The sequence below is a fragment of the Phalangium opilio genome, unplaced genomic scaffold, assembly GCF_054372755.1.
Source record: "Phalangium opilio isolate 3A_F unplaced genomic scaffold, DU_Popi_V2 ptg000352l_1, whole genome shotgun sequence".
Taxonomy (NCBI): domain Eukaryota; kingdom Metazoa; phylum Arthropoda; class Arachnida; order Opiliones; family Phalangiidae; genus Phalangium; species Phalangium opilio.
The window spans coordinates 8,289,152-8,306,028 of NW_028324228.1; the positions used below are offsets into that span (position 1 = coordinate 8,289,152).

General features: G+C 47.2%; 14 non-coding genes across 14 annotated transcripts; all 14 read left to right on the plus strand.

Annotated features, from left to right (window-relative positions):
• Positions 1-184: 184 nt before the first annotated feature.
• TRNAN-GUU (transfer RNA asparagine (anticodon GUU)) lies at positions 185-257 on the plus strand. Its single transcript has one exon. It is a non-coding gene; the product is annotated as a tRNA-Asn (tRNA).
• A 368-nt stretch (positions 258-625) lies between these two features.
• On the plus strand, positions 626-698 carry TRNAN-GUU (transfer RNA asparagine (anticodon GUU)). The gene has a single exon. It is a non-coding gene; the product is annotated as a tRNA-Asn (tRNA).
• Positions 699-1,211: 513 nt separating this feature from the next.
• Positions 1,212-1,284, plus strand: TRNAN-GUU (transfer RNA asparagine (anticodon GUU)). Its single transcript has one exon. It is a non-coding gene; the product is annotated as a tRNA-Asn (tRNA).
• A 221-nt stretch (positions 1,285-1,505) lies between these two features.
• On the plus strand, positions 1,506-1,578 carry TRNAN-GUU (transfer RNA asparagine (anticodon GUU)). Its single transcript has one exon. It is a non-coding gene; the product is annotated as a tRNA-Asn (tRNA).
• A 1,100-nt stretch (positions 1,579-2,678) lies between these two features.
• On the plus strand, positions 2,679-2,751 carry TRNAN-GUU (transfer RNA asparagine (anticodon GUU)). Its single transcript has one exon. It is a non-coding gene; the product is annotated as a tRNA-Asn (tRNA).
• A 2,711-nt stretch (positions 2,752-5,462) lies between these two features.
• On the plus strand, positions 5,463-5,535 carry TRNAN-GUU (transfer RNA asparagine (anticodon GUU)). The gene has a single exon. It is a non-coding gene; the product is annotated as a tRNA-Asn (tRNA).
• A 221-nt stretch (positions 5,536-5,756) lies between these two features.
• TRNAN-GUU (transfer RNA asparagine (anticodon GUU)) lies at positions 5,757-5,829 on the plus strand. Its single transcript has one exon. It is a non-coding gene; the product is annotated as a tRNA-Asn (tRNA).
• Positions 5,830-6,929: 1,100 nt separating this feature from the next.
• Positions 6,930-7,002, plus strand: TRNAN-GUU (transfer RNA asparagine (anticodon GUU)). Its single transcript has one exon. It is a non-coding gene; the product is annotated as a tRNA-Asn (tRNA).
• Positions 7,003-9,274: 2,272 nt separating this feature from the next.
• TRNAN-GUU (transfer RNA asparagine (anticodon GUU)) lies at positions 9,275-9,347 on the plus strand. Its single transcript has one exon. It is a non-coding gene; the product is annotated as a tRNA-Asn (tRNA).
• A 1,979-nt stretch (positions 9,348-11,326) lies between these two features.
• TRNAN-GUU (transfer RNA asparagine (anticodon GUU)) lies at positions 11,327-11,399 on the plus strand. The gene has a single exon. It is a non-coding gene; the product is annotated as a tRNA-Asn (tRNA).
• Positions 11,400-12,206: 807 nt separating this feature from the next.
• TRNAN-GUU (transfer RNA asparagine (anticodon GUU)) lies at positions 12,207-12,279 on the plus strand. Its single transcript has one exon. It is a non-coding gene; the product is annotated as a tRNA-Asn (tRNA).
• Positions 12,280-13,231: 952 nt separating this feature from the next.
• TRNAN-GUU (transfer RNA asparagine (anticodon GUU)) lies at positions 13,232-13,304 on the plus strand. Its single transcript has one exon. It is a non-coding gene; the product is annotated as a tRNA-Asn (tRNA).
• A 660-nt stretch (positions 13,305-13,964) lies between these two features.
• On the plus strand, positions 13,965-14,037 carry TRNAN-GUU (transfer RNA asparagine (anticodon GUU)). The gene has a single exon. It is a non-coding gene; the product is annotated as a tRNA-Asn (tRNA).
• A 2,716-nt stretch (positions 14,038-16,753) lies between these two features.
• TRNAN-GUU (transfer RNA asparagine (anticodon GUU)) lies at positions 16,754-16,826 on the plus strand. Its single transcript has one exon. It is a non-coding gene; the product is annotated as a tRNA-Asn (tRNA).
• Positions 16,827-16,877: the final 51 nt, after the last annotated feature.

Consider the following 16,877-nt stretch of genomic DNA (forward strand, 5'->3'; position numbering starts at 1 on the left):
GTTTTTCCACAATACCTGACGAACATTTAATCTTTGGGCTTCCGTGGCGCAATGGTTAGCGCGTTCGGCTGTTAACTGAAAGGTTGGTGGTTCGAGACCATCCGGGAGCGGTGTTGTGAGGTCTCAGATGTGACGTAAAAAGTCAAAGTTTTTCCACAATACCTGACGAACATTTAATCTTTGGGCTTCCGTGGCGCAATGGTTAGCGCGTTCGGCTGTTAACCGAAAGGTTGGTGGTTCGAGCCCACCCGGGAGCGGTGTTGTGAAATCTCACATGTAACGTAAAAATCCAAAGTTTTTCCACAATACCTGACGAACATTTTATCTTTGGGCTTCCGTTGCGCAATGGTTAACGCCGTCGGCTGTTAACCGAAAGGTTGGTGGTTCGAGCCCATCCGTGAGCGGTGTTGTGAGGTCTGAGATATGACGTAAAAAGTCAAAGTTTTTCCACAATACCTGACGAACATTTAATCTTTGGGCTTCCGTTGCGCAATGGTTAACGCCGTCGGCTGTTAACCGAAAGGTTGGTGGTTCGAGCCCACCCAAGAGCGGTGTTGTGAAATCTCACATGTAACGTAAAAATCCAAAGTTTTTCCACAATACCTGACGAACATTTAATCGTTGGGCTTCCGTGGCGCAATGGTTAGCGCGTTCGGCTGTTAACCGAAAGGTTGGTGGTTCGAGCCCACCCGGGAGCGGTGTTGTGAGGTCTCAGATGTGACGTAAAAAGTCAAAGTTTTTCCACAATACCTGACGAACATTTAATCTTTGGGCATCCGTTGCGCAATGGTTAACGCCGTCGGCTGTTAACCGAAAGGTTGGTGGTTCGAGCCCATCCGGGAGCGGTGTTGTGAGGTCATAGATGTAACGTAAAATTCAGAGTTTTTAAAAATATCTGACGAACATTTAATTTTTGGGCTTCCGTGGCGCAATGGTTAGCGCATTCAGCTGTTATTCAAAAGGTTTGTGGTTCGAGCCCATCCGGGAGCGGTGTTTTGAAGTCTCGGATGTGACGTAAAAAGTCAGAGTTTTTCCACAATACCTGACGACCATTTCATTTCTGAGCTTCCTTGGCTCGAAGGTTAGCGCGTTCGGATGTTAACCAAAAGGTTGGTGGTTCGAGCCCACCCGGCTGCCGTGTTGTGAAGTCTCAAATGTAACGTAAAAAGCCAAAGTTTTTCCACAATACCTGACGACCGTTTAATTTTTGAGCTTCCGTGGCGCAATGGTTAGCGCGTTCGGCTGTTAACCGAAAGGTTGGTGGTTCGAGCCCACCCGGGAGCGGTGTTGTGAGATCTCAAACGTAATGTCAAATGCGAAAGTTTTTCCACAATACCTGACGAACATTTAATCTTTGGGCTTCCGTGGCGCAATGGTTAGCGCGTTCGGCTGTTAACTGAAAGGTTGGTGGTTCGAGACCATCCGGGAGCGGTGTTGTGAGGTCTCAGATGTGACGTAAAAAGTCAAAGTTTTTCCACAATACCTGACGAACATTTAATCTTTGGGCTTCCGTGGCGCAATGGTTAGCGCGTTCGGCTGTTAACCGAAAGGTTGGTGGTTCGAGCCCACCCGGGAGCGGTGTTGTGAAATCTCACAGGTAACGTAAAACTCCAAAGTTTTTCCACAATACCTGACGAACATTTAATCTTTGGGCTTCCGTTGCGCAATGGTTAACGCCGTCGGCTGTTAACCGAAAGGTTGGTGGTTCGTGCCCATCCGGGAGCTGTGTTGTGAGGTCTTAGATGTAACGTAAAATTCACAGTTTTTTAAAAATAACTGACGAACATTTAATTTTTGGGCTTCCGTGGCGCAATGGTTAGAGCGTTCAGCTGTTATTCAAAAGGTTTGTGGTTCGAGCCCATCCGGGAGCGGTGTTGTGAAGTCTCAGATGTGACGTAAATAGTCAAAGTTTTTCCACAATACCTAACGAACGTTTAATCTTTGGGCTTCCGTTGCACAATGGTTAACGCCGTCGGCTGTTAACCGAAAGGTTGGTGGTTCGAGCCCATCCGGGAGCGGTGTTGTGAGGTCTTAGATGTAACGTAAAATTCAGAGTTTTTTAAAAATAACTGACGAACATTTAATTTTTGGTCTTCCGTGGCGCAATGGTTAGAGCGTTCTGCTGTTATTCAAAAGGTTTGTGGTTCGAGCCCATCCGGGAGCGGTGTTGTGAAGTCTCAGATGTGACGTAAAAAGTCAAAGTTTTTCCACAATACCTGACGACCGTTTAATCTTTGGGCTTCCGTGGCGCAATGGTTAGCGCGTTCGGCTGTTAACCGAAAGGTTGGTGGCTCGAGCCCACCCGGGAGCGGTGTTGTGAAATCTCACATGTAACGTAAAAATCCAAAGTTTTTCCACAATACCTGACGAACATTTAATCTTTGGGCTTCCGTTGCGCAATGGTTAACGCCGTCGGCTGTTAACCGAAAGGTTGGTGGTTCGAGCCCATCCGGGAGCGGTGTTGTGAGCTCATAGATGTAACGTAAAATTCAGAGTTTTTCCACAATACCTGACGAACATTTAATCTTTGGGCTTCCGTGGCGCAATGGTTAGCGCGTTCGGCTGTTAACTGAAAGGTTGGTGGTTCGAGACCATCCGGGAGCGGTGTTGTGACGTCTCAGATGTGACGTAAAAAGTCAAAGTTTTTCCACAATACCTGACGAACATTTAATTTTTGGGCTTCCGTGGCGCAATGGTTAGCGCGTTCGGCTGTTAACCGAAAGGTTGGTGGTTCGAGCCCACCCGGGAGCGGTGTTGTGAGGTCTTAGATGTAACGTAAAATTCAGAGTTTTTTAAAAATAACTGACGAACATTTAATTTTTGGGCTTCCGTGGCGCAATGGTTAGCGCGTTCGGCTGTTAACCGAAAGGTTGGTGGTTCGAGCCCATCCGGGAGCGGTGTTGTGAGGTCTTAGATGTAACGTAAAATTCAGAGTTTTTTAAAAATACCTGACGAACATTTAATCTTTGGGCTTCTGTGGCGCAATGGTTAGCGCGTTCGGCTGTTAACAGAAAGGTTGGTGGTTCGAGCCCACCCGGGAGCGGTGTTGTGAGCTCTCACATGTAACGTAAAAAGCCAAAGTGTTTCCACAATACCCGACGACCATTTAATTTTTGGGCTTCCGTGGCGCAATGGTTAGCGCGTTCGGCTGTTAATTGAAAGGTTGGTGGTTCGAGCCCATCCGTGAGCGGTGTTGTGAGGTCTGAGATGTGACGTAAAAAGTCAAAGTGTTTCCACAATACCTGACGAACATTTAATCTTTGGGCTTCCGTTGCGCAATGGTTAACGCCGTCGGCTGTTAACCGAAAGGTTGGTGGTTCGAGCCCACCCAAGAGCGGTGTTGTGAAATCTCACATGTAACGTAAAAATCCAAAGTTTTTCCACAATACCTGACGAACATTTAATCGTTGGGCTTCCGTGGCGCAATGGTTAGCGCGTTCGGCTGTTAACCGAAAGGTTGGTGGTTCGAGCCACCCGGGAGCGGTGTTGTGAAATCTCACAGGTAACGTAAAACTCAGAGTTTTTTAAAAATACCTGACGAACATTTAATCTTTGGGCTTCTGTGGCGCAACGGTTAGCGCGTTCGGCTGTTAACAGAAAGGTTGGTGGTTCGAGCCCACCCGGGAGCGGTGTTGTGAGCTCTCACATGTAACGTAAAATGCCAAAGTGTTTCCACAATACCCGACGACCATTTAACTTTTGGGCTTCCGTGGCGCAATGGTTAGCGCGTTCGGCTGTTAACCGAAAGGTTAGTGGTTCGAGCCCATCCGTGAGCGGTGTTGTGAGGTCTCAGATGTGACGTAAAAAGTCAAAGTTTTTCCACAATACCTGACGAACATTTAATCTTTGGGCTTCCGTTGCGCAATGGTTAACGCCGTCGGCTGTTAACCGAGAGGTTGGTGGTTCGAACCCACCCAAGAGCGGTGTTGTGAAATCTCACAGGTAACGTAAAACTCCAAAGTTTTTCCACAATACCTGACGAACATTTAATCTTTGGGCTTCCGTTGCGCAATGGTTAACGCCGTCGGCTGTTAACCGAAAGGTTGGTGGTTCGTGCCCATCCGGGAGCTGTGTTGTGAGGTCTTAGATGTAACGTAAAATTCACAGTTTTTTAAAAATAACTGACGAACATTTAATTTTTGGGCTTCCGTGGCGCAATGGTTAGAGCGTTCAGCTGTTATTCAAAAGGTTTGTGGTTCGAGCCCATCCGGGAGCGGTGTTGTGAAGTCTCAGATGTGACGTAAATAGTCAAAGTTTTTCCACAATACCTAACGAACATTTAATCTTTGGGCTTCCGTTGCACAATGGTTAACGCCGTCGGCTGTTAACCGAAAGGTTGGTGGTTCGAGCCCATCCGGGAGCGGTGTTGTGAGGTCTTAGATGTAACGGAAAATTCAGAGTTTTTTAAAAATAACTGACGAACATTTAATTTTTGGTCTTCCGTGGCGCAATGGTTAGAGCGTTCTGCTGTTATTCAAAAGGTTTGTGGTTCGAGCCCATCCGGGAGCGGTGTTGTGAAGTCTCAGATGTGACGTAAAAAGTCAAAGTTTTTCCACAATACCTGACGACCGTTTAATCTTTGGGCTTCCGTGGCGCAATGGTTAGCGCGTTCGGCTGTTAACCGAAAGGTTGGTGGCTCGAGCCCACCCGGGAGCGGTGTTGTGAAATCTCACATGTAACGTAAAAATCCAAAGTTTTTCCACAATACCTGACGAACATTTAATCTTTGGGCTTCCGTTGCGCAATGGTTAACGCCGTCGGCTGTTAACCGAAAGGTTGGTGGTTCGAGCCCATCCGGGAGCGGTGTTGTGAGCTCATAGATGTAACGTAAAATTCAGAGTTTTTCCACAATACCTGACGAACATTTAATCTTTGGGCTTCCGTGGCGCAATGGTTAGCGCGTTCGGCTGTTAACTGAAAGGTTGGTGGTTCGAGACCATCCGGGAGCGGTGTTGTGAGGTCTCAGATGTGACGTAAAAAGTCAAAGTTTTTCCACAATACCTGACGAACATTTAATCTTTGGGCTTCCGTTGCGCAATGGTTAACGCCGTCGGCTGTTAACCGAAAGGTTGGTGGTTCGAGCCCATCCGGGAGCGGTGTTGTGAGGTCATAGATGTAACGTAAAATTCAGAGTTTTTAAAAATATCTGACGAACATTTAATTTTTGGGCTTCCGTGGCGCAATGGTTAGCGCATTCAGCTGTTATTCAAAAGGTTTGTGGTTCGAGCCCATCCGGGAGCGGTGTTTTGAAGTCTCGGATGTGACGTAAAAAGTCAGAGTTTTTCCACAATACCTGACGACCATTTCATTTCTGAGCTTCCTTGGCTCGAAGGTTAGCGCGTTCGGATGTTAACCAAAAGGTTGGTGGTTCGAGCCCACCCGGCTGCCGTGTTGTGAAGTCTCAAATGTAACGTAAAAAGCCAAAGTTTTTCCACAATACCTGACGACCGTTTAATTTTTGAGCTTCCGTGGCGCAATGGTTAGCGCGTTCGGCTGTTAACCGAAAGGTTGGTGGTTCGAGCCCACCCGGGAGCGGTGTTGTGAGATCTCAAACGTAATGTCAAATGCGAAAGTTTTTCCACAATACCTGACGAACATTTAATCTTTGGGCTTCCGTGGCGCAATGGTTAGCGCGTTCGGCTGTTAACTGAAAGGTTGGTGGTTCGAGACCATCCGGGAGCGGTGTTGTGAGGTCTCAGATGTGACGTAAAAAGTCAAAGTTTTTCCACAATACCTGACGAACATTTAATCTTTGGGCTTCCGTGGCGCAATGGTTAGCGCGTTCGGCTGTTAACCGAAAGGTTGGTGGTTCGAGCCCACCCGGGAGCGGTGTTGTGAAATCTCACAGGTAACGTAAAACTCCAAAGTTTTTCCACAATACCTGACGAACATTTAATCTTTGGGCTTCCGTTGCGCAATGGTTAACGCCGTCGGCTGTTAACCGAAAGGTTGGTGGTTCGTGCCCATCCGGGAGCTGTGTTGTGAGGTCTTAGATGTAACGTAAAATTCACAGTTTTTTAAAAATAACTGACGAACATTTAATTTTTGGGCTTCCGTGGCGCAATGGTTAGAGCGTTCAGCTGTTATTCAAAAGGTTTGTGGTTCGAGCCCATCCGGGAGCGGTGTTGTGAAGTCTCAGATGTGACGTAAATAGTCAAAGTTTTTCCACAATACCTAACGAACGTTTAATCTTTGGGCTTCCGTTGCACAATGGTTAACGCCGTCGGCTGTTAACCGAAAGGTTGGTGGTTCGAGCCCATCCGGGAGCGGTGTTGTGAGGTCTTAGATGTAACGTAAAATTCAGAGTTTTTTAAAAATAACTGACGAACATTTAATTTTTGGTCTTCCGTGGCGCAATGGTTAGAGCGTTCTGCTGTTATTCAAAAGGTTTGTGGTTCGAGCCCATCCGGGAGCGGTGTTGTGAAGTCTCAGATGTGACGTAAAAAGTCAAAGTTTTTCCACAATACCTGACGACCGTTTAATCTTTGGGCTTCCGTGGCGCAATGGTTAGCGCGTTCGGCTGTTAACCGAAAGGTTGGTGGCTCGAGCCCACCCGGGAGCGGTGTTGTGAAATCTCACATGTAACGTAAAAATCCAAAGTTTTTCCACAATACCTGACGAACATTTAATCTTTGGGCTTCCGTTGCGCAATGGTTAACGCCGTCGGCTGTTAACCGAAAGGTTGGTGGTTCGAGCCCATCCGGGAGCGGTGTTGTGAGCTCATAGATGTAACGTAAAATTCAGAGTTTTTCCACAATACCTGACGAACATTTAATCTTTGGGCTTCCGTGGCGCAATGGTTAGCGCGTTCGGCTGTTAACTGAAAGGTTGGTGGTTCGAGACCATCCGGGAGCGGTGTTGTGACGTCTCAGATGTGACGTAAAAAGTCAAAGTTTTTCCACAATACCTGACGAACATTTAATTTTTGGGCTTCCGTGGCGCAATGGTTAGCGCGTTCGGCTGTTAACCGAAAGGTTGGTGGTTCGAGCCCACCCGGGAGCGGTGTTGTGAGGTCTTAGATGTAACGTAAAATTCAGAGTTTTTTAAAAATAACTGACGAACATTTAATTTTTGGGCTTCCGTGGCGCAATGGTTAGCGCGTTCGGCTGTTAACCGAAAGGTTGGTGGTTCGAGCCCATCCGGGAGCGGTGTTGTGAGGTCTTAGATGTAACGTAAAATTCAGAGTTTTTTAAAAATACCTGACGAACATTTAATCTTTGGGCTTCTGTGGCGCAATGGTTAGCGCGTTCGGCTGTTAACAGAAAGGTTGGTGGTTCGAGCCCACCCGGGAGCGGTGTTGTGAGCTCTCACATGTAACGTAAAAAGCCAAAGTGTTTCCACAATACCCGACGACCATTTAATTTTTGGGCTTCCGTGGCGCAATGGTTAGCGCGTTCGGCTGTTAATTGAAAGGTTGGTGGTTCGAGCCCATCCGTGAGCGGTGTTGTGAGGTCTGAGATGTGACGTAAAAAGTCAAAGTTTTTCCACAATACCTGACGAACATTTAATCTTTGGGCTTCCGTTGCGCAATGGTTAACGCCGTCGGCTGTTAACCGAAAGGTTGGTGGTTCGAGCCCACCCAAGAGCGGTGTTGTGAAATCTCACATGTAACGTAAAAATCCAAAGTTTTTCCACAATACCTGACGAACATTTAATCGTTGGGCTTCCGTGGCGCAATGGTTAGCGCGTTCGGCTGTTAACCGAAAGGTTGGTGGTTCGAGCCACCCGGGAGCGGTGTTGTGAAATCTCACAGGTAACGTAAAACTCAGAGTTTTTTAAAAATACCTGACGAACATTTAATCTTTGGGCTTCTGTGGCGCAATGGTTAGCGCGTTCGGCTGTTAACAGAAAGGTTGGTGGTTCGAGCCCACCCGGGAGCGGTGTTGTGAGCTCTCACATGTAACGTAAAATGCCAAAGTGTTTCCACAATACCCGACGACCATTTAATTTTTGGGCTTCCGTGGCGCAATGGTTAGCGCGTTCGGCTGTTAACCGAAAGGTTAGTGGTTCGAGCCCATCCGTGAGCGGTGTTGTGAGGTCTCAGATGTGACGTAAAAAGTCAAAGTTTTTCCACAATACCTGACGAACATTTAATCTTTGGGCTTCCGTTGCGCAATGGTTAACGCCGTCGGCTGTTAACCGAGAGGTTGGTGGTTCGAACCCACCCAAGAGCGGTGTTGTGAAATCTCACAGGTAACGTAAAACTCCAAAGTTTTTCCACAATACCTGACGAACATTTAATCTTTGGGCTTCCGTTGCGCAATGGTTAACGCCGTCGGCTGTTAACCGAAAGGTTGGTGGTTCGTGCCCATCCGGGAGCTGTGTTGTGAGGTCTTAGATGTAACGTAAAATTCACAGTTTTTTAAAAATAACTGACGAACATTTAATTTTTGGGCTTCCGTGGCGCAATGGTTAGAGCGTTCAGCTGTTATTCAAAAGGTTTGTGGTTCGAGCCCATCCGGGAGCGGTGTTGTGAAGTCTCAGATGTGACGTAAATAGTCAAAGTTTTTCCACAATACCTAACGAACATTTAATCTTTGGGCTTCCGTTGCACAATGGTTAACGCCGTCGGCTGTTAACCGAAAGGTTGGTGGTTCGAGCCCATCCGGGAGCGGTGTTGTGAGGTCTTAGATGTAACGTAAAATTCAGAGTTTTTTAAAAATAACTGACGAACATTTAATTTTTGGTCTTCCGTGGCGCAATGGTTAGAGCGTTCTGCTGTTATTCAAAAGGTTTGTGGTTCGAGCCCATCCGGGAGCGGTGTTGTGAAGTCTCAGATGTGACGTAAAAAGTCAAAGTTTTTCCACAATACCTGACGACCGTTTAATCTTTGGGCTTCCGTGGCGCAATGGTTAGCGCGTTCGGCTGTTAACCGAAAGGTTGGTGGCTCGAGCCCACCCGGGAGCGGTGTTGTGAAATCTCACATGTAACGTAAAAATCCAAAGTTTTTCCACAATACCTGACGAACATTTAATCTTTGGGCTTCCGTTGCGCAATGGTTAACGCCGTCGGCTGTTAACCGAAAGGTTGGTGGTTCGAGCCCATCCGGGAGCGGTGTTGTGAGCTCATAGATGTAACGTAAAATTCAGAGTTTTTCCACAATACCTGACGAACATTTAATCTTTGGGCTTCCGTGGCGCAATGGTTAGCGCGTTCGGCTGTTAACTGAAAGGTTGGTGGTTCGAGACCATCCGGGAGCGGTGTTGTGAGGTCTCAGATGTGACGTAAAAAGTCAAAGTTTTTCCACAATACCTGACGAACATTTAATTTTTGGGCTTCCGTGGCGCAATGGTTAGCGCGTTCGGCTGTTAACCGAAAGGTTGGTGGTTCGAGCCCACCCGGGAGCGGTGTTGTGAGGTCTTAGATGTAACGTAAAATTCAGAGTTTTTTAAAAATAACTGACGAACATTTAATTTTTGGGCTTCCGTGGCGCAATGGTTAGCGCGTTCGGCTGTTAACCGAAAGGTTGGTGGTTCGAGCCCATCCGGGAGCGGTGTTGTGAGGTCTTAGATGTAACGTAAAATTCAGAGTTTTTTAAAAATACCTGACGAACATTTAATCTTTGGGCTTCTGTGGCGCAATGGTTAGCGCGTTCGGCTGTTAACAGAAAGGTTGGTGGTTCGAGCCCACCCGGGAGCGGTGTTGTGAGCTCTCACATGTAACGTAAAAAGCCAAAGTGTTTCCACAATACCCGACGACCATTTAATTTTTGGGCTTCCGTGGCGCAATGGTTAGCGCGTTCGGCTGTTAATTGAAAGGTTGGTGGTTCGAGCCCATCCGTGAGCGGTGTTGTGAGGTCTGAGATGTGACGTAAAAAGTCAAAGTTTTTCCACAATACCTGACGAACATTTAATCTTTGGGCTTCCGTTGCGCAATGGTTAACGCCGTCGGCTGTTAACCGAAAGGTTGGTGGTTCGAGCCCACCCAAGAGCGGTGTTGTGAAATCTCACATGTAACGTAAAAATCCAAAGTTTTTCCACAATACCTGACGAACATTTAATCGTTGGGCTTCCGTGGCGCAATGGTTAGCGCGTTCGGCTGTTAACCGAAAGGTTGGTGGTTCGAGCCACCCGGGAGCGGTGTTGTGAAATCTCACAGGTAACGTAAAACTCAGAGTTTTTTAAAAATACCTGACGAACATTTAATCTTTGGGCTTCTGTGGCGCAATGGTTAGCGCGTTCGGCTGTTAACAGAAAGGTTGGTGGTTCGAGCCCACCCGGGAGCGGTGTTGTGAGCTCTCACATGTAACGTAAAATGCCAAAGTGTTTCCACAATACCCGACGACCATTTAATTTTTGGGCTTCCGTGGCGCAATGGTTAGCGCGTTCGGCTGTTAACCGAAAGGTTAGTGGTTCGAGCCCATCCGTGAGCGGTGTTGTGAGGTCTCAGATGTGACGTAAAAAGTCAAAGTTTTTCCACAATACCTGACGAACATTTAATCTTTGGGCTTCCGTTGCGCAATGGTTAACGCCGTCGGCTGTTAACCGAGAGGTTGGTGGTTCGAACCCACCCAAGAGCGGTGTTGTGAAATCTCACATGTAACGTAAAAATCCAAAGTTTTTCCACAATACCTGACGAACATTTAATCTTTGGGCTTCCGTTGCACAATGGTTAACGCCGTCGGCTGTTAACCGAAAGGTTGGTGGTTCGAGCCCATCCGGGAGCGGTGTTGTGAGGTCTTAGATGTAACGTAAAATTCAGAGTTTTTTAAAAATAACTGACGAACATTTAATTTTTGGTCTTCCGTGGCGCAATGGTTAGAGCGTTCTGCTGTTATTCAAAAGGTTTGTGGTTCGAGCCCATCCGGGAGCGGTGTTGTGAAGTCTCAGATGTGACGTAAAAAGTCAAAGTTTTTCCACAATACCTGACGACCGTTTAATCTTTGGGCTTCCGTGGCGCAATGGTTAGCGCGTTCGGCTGTTAACCGAAAGGTTGGTGGCTCGAGCCCACCCGGGAGCGGTGTTGTGAAATCTCACATGTAACGTAAAAATCCAAAGTTTTTCCACAATACCTGACGAACATTTAATCTTTGGGCTTCCGTTGCGCAATGGTTAACGCCGTCGGCTGTTAACCGAAAGGTTGGTGGTTCGAGCCCATCCGGGAGCGGTGTTGTGAGGTCATAGATGTAACGTAAAATTCAGAGTTTTTCCACAATACCTGACGAACATTTAATCTTTGGGCTTCCGTGGCGCAATGGTTAGCGCGTTCGGCTGTTAACTGAAAGGTTGGTGGTTCGAGACCATCCGGGAGCGGTGTTGTGAGGTCTCAGATGTGACGTAAAAAGTCAAAGTTTTTCCACAATACCTGACGAACATTTAATTTTTGGGCTTCCGTGGCGCAATGGTTAGCGCGTTCGGCTGTTAACCGAAAGGTTGGTGGTTCGAGCCCACCCGGGAGCGGTGTTGTGAAATCTCACATGTAACGTAAAAATCCAAAGTTTTTCCACAATACCTGACGAACATTTTATCTTTGGGCTTCCGTTGCGCAATGGTTAACGCCGTCGGCTGTTAACCGAAAGGTTGGTGGTTCGAGCCCATCCGGGAGCGGTGTTGTGAGGTCTTAGATGTAACGTAAAATTCAGAGTTTTTTAAAAATAACTGACGAACATTTAATTTTTGGGCTTCCGTGGCGCAATGGTTAGCGCGTTCGGCTGTTAACCGAAAGGTTGGTGGTTCGAGCCCATCCGGGAGCGGTGTTGTGAGGTCTTAGATGTAACGTAAAATTCAGAGTTTTTTAAAAATACCTGACGAACATTTAATCTTTGGGCTTCTGTGGCGCAATGGTTAGCGCGTTCGGCTGTTAACAGAAAGGTTGGTGGTTCGAGCCCACCCGGGAGCGGTGTTGTGAGCTCTCACATGTAACGTAAAAAGCCAAAGTGTTTCCACAATACCCGACGACCATTTAATTTTTGGGCTTCCGTGGCGCAATGGTTAGCGCGTTCGGCTGTTAACCGAAAGGTTGGTGGTTCGAGCCCATCCGTGAGCGGTGTTGTGAGGTCTGAGATGTGACGTAAAAAGTCAAAGTTTTTCCACAATACCTGACGAACATTTAATCTTTGGGCTTCCGTTGCGCAATGGTTAACGCCGTCGGCTGTTAACCGAAAGGTTGGTGGTTCGAGCCCACCCAAGAGCGGTGTTGTGAAATCTCACATGTAACGTAAAAATCCAAAGTTTTTCCACAATACCTGACGAACATTTAATCGTTGGGCTTCCGTGGCGCAATGGTTAGCGCGTTCGGCTGTTAACCGAAAGGTTGGTGGTTCGAGCCCACCCGGGAGCGGTGTTGTGAAATCTCACAGGTAACGTAAAACTCAGAGTTTTTTAAAAATACCTGACGAACATTTAATCTTTGGGCTTCTGTGGCGCAATGGTTAGCGCGTTCGGCTGTTAACCGAAAGGTTGGTGGTTCGAGCCCATCCGGGAGCGGTGTTGTGAGGTCTTAGATGTAACGTAAAATTCAGAGTTTTTTAAAAATACCTGACGAACATTTAATCTTTGGGCTTCTGTGGCGCAATGGTTAGCGCGTTCGGCTGTTAACAGAAAGGTTGGTGGTTCGAGCCCATCCGGGAGCGGTGTTGTGAGGTCTTAGATGTAACGTAAAATTCAGAGTTTTTTAAAAATAACTGACGAACATTTAATTTTTGGGCTTCCGTGGCGCAATGGTTAGCGCGTTCGGCTGTTAACCGAAAGGTTGGTGGTTCGAGCCCATCCGGGAGCGGTGTTGTGAGGTCTTAGATGTAACGTAAAATTCAGAGTTTTTTAAAAATACCTGACGAACATTTAATCTTTGGGCTTCTGTGGCGCAATGGTTAGCGCGTTCGGCTGTTAACAGAAAGGTTGGTGGTTCGAGCCCACCCGGGAGCGGTGTTGTGAGCTCTCACATGTAACGTAAAAAGCCAAAGTGTTTCCACAATACCCGACGACCATTTAATTTTTGGGCTTCCGTGGCGCAATGGTTAGCGCGTTCGGCTGTTAACCGAAAGGTTGGTGGTTCGAGCCCATCCGTGAGCGGTGTTGTGAGGTCTGAGATGTGACGTAAAAAGTCAAAGTTTTTCCACAATACCTGACGAACATTTAATCTTTGGGCTTCCGTTGCGCAATGGTTAACGCCGTCGGCTGTTAACCGAAAGGTTGGTGGTTCGAGCCCACCCAAGAGCGGTGTTGTGAAATCTCACATGTAACGTAAAAATCCAAAGTTTTTCCACAATACCTGACGAACATTTAATCGTTGGGCTTCCGTGGCGCAATGGTTAGCGCGTTCGGCTGTTAACCGAAAGGTTGGTGGTTCGAGCCCACCCGGGAGCGGTGTTGTGAAATCTCACAGGTAACGTAAAACTCAGAGTTTTTTAAAAATACCTGACGAACATTTAATCTTTGGGCTTCTGTGGCGCAATGGTTAGCGCGTTCGGCTGTTAACCGAAAGGTTGGTGGTTCGAGCCCATCCGGGAGCGGTGTTGTGAGGTCTTAGATGTAACGTAAAATTCAGAGTTTTTTAAAAATACCTGACGAACATTTAATCTTTGGGCTTCTGTGGCGCAATGGTTAGCGCGTTCGGCTGTTAACAGAAAGGTTGGTGGTTCGAGCCCACCCGGGAGCGGTGTTGTGAGCTCTCACATGTAACGTAAAAAGCCAAAGTGTTTCCACAATACCCGACGACCATTTAATTTTTGGGCTTCCGTGGCGCAATGGTTAGCGCGTTCGGCTGTTAACCGAAAGGTTGGTGGTTCGAGCCCATCCGTGAGCGGTGTTGTGTGGTCTGAGATGTGACGTAAAAAGTCAAAGTTTTTCCACAATACCTGACGAACATTTAATCTTTGGGCTTCCGTTGCGCAATGGTTAACGCCGTCGGCTGTTAACCGAAAGGTTGGTGGTTCGAGCCCACCCAAGAGCGGTGTTGTGAAATCTCACATGTAACGTAAAAATCCAAAGTTTTTCCACAATATCTGACGAACATTTAATCGTTGGGCTTCCGTGGCGCAATGGTTAGCGCGTTCGGCTGTTAACCGAAAGGTTGGTGGTTCGAGCCCACCCGGGAGCGGTGTTGTGAAATCTCACAGGTAACGTAAAACTCAGAGTTTTTTAAAAAATACCTGACGAACATTTAATCTTTGGGCTTCTGTGGCGCAATGGTTAGCGCGTTCGGCTGTTAACAGAAAGGTTGGTGGTTCGAGCCCACCCGGGAGCGGTGTTGTGAGCTCTCACATGTAACGTAAAATGCCAAAGTGTTTCCACAATACCCGACGACCATTTAATTTTTGGGCTTCCGTGGCGCAATGGTTAGCGCGTTCGGCTGTTAACCGAAAGGTTAGTGGTTCGAGCCCATCCGTGAGCGGTGTTGTGAGGTCTCAGATGTGACGTAAAAAGTCAAAGTTTTTCCACAATACCTGACGAACATTTAATCTTTGGGCTTCCGTTGCGCAATGGTAAACGCCGTCGGCTGTTAACCGAGAGGTTGGTGGTTCGAACCCACCCAAGAGCGGTGTTGTGAAATCTCACATGTAACGTAAAAATCCAAAGTTTTTCCACAATACCTGACGAACATTTAATCGTTGGGCTTCCGTGGCGCAATGGTTAGCGCGTTCGGCTGTTAACCGAAAGGTTGGTGCTTCGAGCCCACCCGGGAGCGGTGTTGTGAAATCTCACAGGTAACGTAAAACTCCAAAGTTTTTCCACAATACCTGACGAACATTTAATCTTTGGGCTTCCGTTGCGCAATGGTTAACGCCGTCGGCTGTTAACCGAAAGGTTGGTGGTTCGTGCCCATCCGGGAGCTGTGTTGTGAGGTCTTAGATGTAACGTAAAATTCACAGTTTTTTAAAAATAACTGACGAACATTTAATTTTTGGGCTTCCGTGGCGCAATGGTTAGAGCGTTCAGCTGTTATTCAAAAGGTTTGTGGTTCGAGCCCATCCGGGAGCGGTGTTGTGAAGTCTCAGATGTGACGTAAATAGTCAAAGTTTTTCCACAATACCTAACGAACATTTAATCTTTGGGCTTCCGTTGCACAATGGTTAACGCCGTCGGCTGTTAACCGAAAGGTTGGTGGTTCGAGCCCATCCGGGAGCGGTAATGTGAGGTCTTAGATGTAACGTAAAATGCAGAGTTTTTTAAAAATAACTGACGAACATTTAATTTTTGGTCTTCCGTGGCGCAATGGTTAGAGCGTTCTGCTGTTATTCAAAAGGTTTGTGGTTCGAGCCCATCCGGGAGCGGTGTTTTGAAGTCTCTGAAGTGACGTAAAAAGTCAGAGTTTTTCCACAATACCTGACGACCATTTCATTTCTGAGCTTCCTTGGCTCGAAGGTTAGCGCGTTCGGATGTTAACCAAAAGGTTGGTGGTTCGAGCCCACCCGGCTGCCGTGTTGTGAAGTCTCAAATGTAACGTAAAAAGCCAAAGTTTTTCCACAATGCCTGACGACCGTTTAATTTTTAAGCTTCCGTGGCGCGATGGTTAGCGCGTTCGGCTGTTAACCGAAAGGTTGGTGGTTCGAGCCCACCCGGGAGCGGTGTTGTGAAATCTCACATGTAACGTAAAAATCCAAAGTTTTTCCACAATACCTGACGAACATTTAATCTTTGGGCTTCCGTTGCGCAATGGTTAACGCCGTCGGCTGTTAGCCGAAAGGTTGGTGGTTCGAGCCCATCCGGGAGCGGTGTTGTGAGGTCTTAGATGTAACGTAAAATTCAGAGTTTTTCCACAATACCTGACGACCATTTCATTTCTGAGCTTCCTTGGCTCCATGGTTAGCGTGTTCGGATGTTAAGCTTAAGGTTTGTGGTTCGAGCCCACCCGGGAGCAGTGTTGTGAAGTCTCAAATGTAACGTAAAAAGCCAAAGTTTTTCCACAATACCTGACGACCATTTCATTTCTGAGCTTCCTTGGCTCCATGGTTAGCGTGTTCGGATGTTAAGCTTAAGGTTGGTGGTTCGAGCCCACCCGGGAGCAGTGTTGTGAAGTCTCAAATGTAACGTAAAAAGCCAAAGTTTTTCCACAATACCTGACGACCATTTAATTTTTGGGCTTCCGTGGCTCAATGGTTAGCGCGTTCGGCTGTTAACTAATAGGTTGGTGGTTCGAGCCCACCCGGGAGCGGAGTTGTGAAATCTCATAGGTAACGTAAAAATCCAAAGTTTTTCCACAATACCTGACGAACATTTAATCTTTGGGCTTCCGTTGCGCAATGGTTAACGCCGTCGGCTGTTAACCGAAAGGTTGGTGGTTCGAGCCCATCCGGGAGCGGTGTTGTGAGGTCTTAGATGTAACGTAAAATTCAGAGTTTTTTAAAAATATCTGACGAACATTTAATTTTTGGGCTTCCGTGGCGCAATGGTTAGCGCGTTCAGCTGTTATTCAAAAGGTTTGTGGTTCGAGCCCATCCGGGAGCGGTGTTTTGAAGTCTCTGATGTGACGTAAAAAGTCAGAGGTTTTCCACAATACCTGACGACCATTTCATTTCTGAGCTTCCTTGGCTCGAAGGTTAGCGCGTTCGGATGTTAACCAAAAGGTTGGTGGTTCGAGCCCACCCGGCTGCCGTGTTGTGAAGTCTCAAATGTAACGTAAAAAGCCAAAGTTTTTCCACAATACCTGACGACCGTTTAATTTTTGAGCTTCCGTGGCGCAATGGTTAGCGCGTTCGGCTGTTAACAGAAAGGTTGGTGGTTCGAGCCCACCCGGGAGCGGTGTTGTGAGATCTCAAACGTAATGTCAAATGCCAAAGTTTTTGCACAATACCTGACGACCATTTAATTTTTGAGCTTCCGTGGCGCAATGGTTAGCGCGTTCGGCTGTTAACCGAAAGGTTGGTGGTTCGAGCCCACCCGGGAGCGGTGTTGTGAAATCTCACATGTAACGTAAAAATCCAAAGTTTTTCCACAATA